A 1568-nucleotide genomic window follows, 5' to 3' on the forward strand; every position below is an offset into this window, starting at 1 on the left:
TTCTTTTCTTTTCTTTCTTTTCTTCTTTTCTTTTCTTTTCTTTTCTTTTCTTTCTTTTCTCTTTTCTTTTCTTTCTTTTCTTTCTTTCTTTCTTTCTTTCTTTCTTTCTTTCTTTCATTCAGATTTTATTTATTTATTCATAAGAGACACAGAGAGGAAGAGACACAGGCAAAGGGAGAAGCAGGCTCCATGCAGGGAGCCCAGTGTGGGACTCGATCCCAGAACCCCAGGATCACACCTTGAGCTGGAGGCAGATGCTCACCACTGAGCCACCCAGGTGCCCCAAGGGAGTGGAGCATTTCATTCAGTGCATGCACCAAAGAGGATTTCAACAAGGATAGAGCTGTACTATGGTGACCAAATTCTGTAAAATATCCAAATTCCTTTGACTTCCACTGTATTTTTTTTTTTTTAAGAACTTGTAAATCTGGGATGCCTGAGTGGCTCAGTAGTTGAGCATCTGCCTGGCCCAGGAGACTCAGGATTGAGTCCCACGTTGGGCTCCCTGCATGGAGCCTGCTTCTCCCTCCACCTGTGTCTCTGCCTGTGTCTCTCTCTCTGTCTCTCATGAATAAATAAATAAAATCTTAAAAAACAAAAAACAAAAAACAAACTCGTATATCTAAGCCGATCTGGGGCAGTCATAAAGATGAACCTCTTGTGAAACTGACCAAGTGAACAATGCTTTGTCCACATGTACTGCGTCAGTTAGGATGCTCCTGGCAGCAAGCAAAAGAGAAATCAGACTATGGCTTAAACTAGAAGGACACTGATAGTTCACTAAGAAGACCAAGGTTGATCTGCTCGTTCAGTTATGTCATCAAGGACTCCGGCTCTTGCCATCCCTGCCTCCTCTGCTCCCAGCACATTGGTGTTAATCCTCATGGTCACAGTTCCAGGCATTATATACTCTTCTATTACAGCTTTCAAAGCTAAACTTGGAGGAGAGTAAACAACTTTTTCTTTGCAAGATGCTCTTATCAGAAAGGAGACAATTCTCCTGAATTCACTGGCTGAGTCTCCCTAAATCTCACTGTTCAGAACTTGGTGACATGTTCACCCCTGGGCTAATTACTCTCAAAGAGGAACCAAGTTGTTAATAATTGGCTCAGAGAATTAGTTGAGCTAGAATGAATTTGTGATTCTGTTATCAAGGAATGGAGACGAAATTGTGCAAATTTGGCCTTTGGGGAAAGGTTAATTGGTAAATAAGAAGCCCAAGCAAGATGTGATGTTGACTACATAAATGTTTATGATGCTGTTGTGTCAGGAGTAGAAACATGGAAAAGAGTCTGCATAGGCTAAGTAATGCTGCAGCAACAAACAACCCCCAGTTAACAGAGGTTTATTTCCTGCCCAATTTACACGTCCACTGCAACTCTGCTCTACTCACAGGCCCAACCTCACGGAGCAGCTCCCATATGGGACGTTGCTGCTCTTGCAGCAGAGGAATAAGACCACCGTGAACTAGGTGCTGGTTTTTGATGTTCCTTGCTCCAAAATGACACCCATCACTTAACACTCACAGCTGATGACTAAAGCAATTTGGCCGTGCCCGTGTCCACTAG

This window comes from Canis aureus, chromosome 2, assembly GCF_053574225.1.
Source record: "Canis aureus isolate CA01 chromosome 2, VMU_Caureus_v.1.0, whole genome shotgun sequence".
In the NCBI taxonomy this organism is placed as follows: domain Eukaryota; kingdom Metazoa; phylum Chordata; class Mammalia; order Carnivora; family Canidae; genus Canis; species Canis aureus.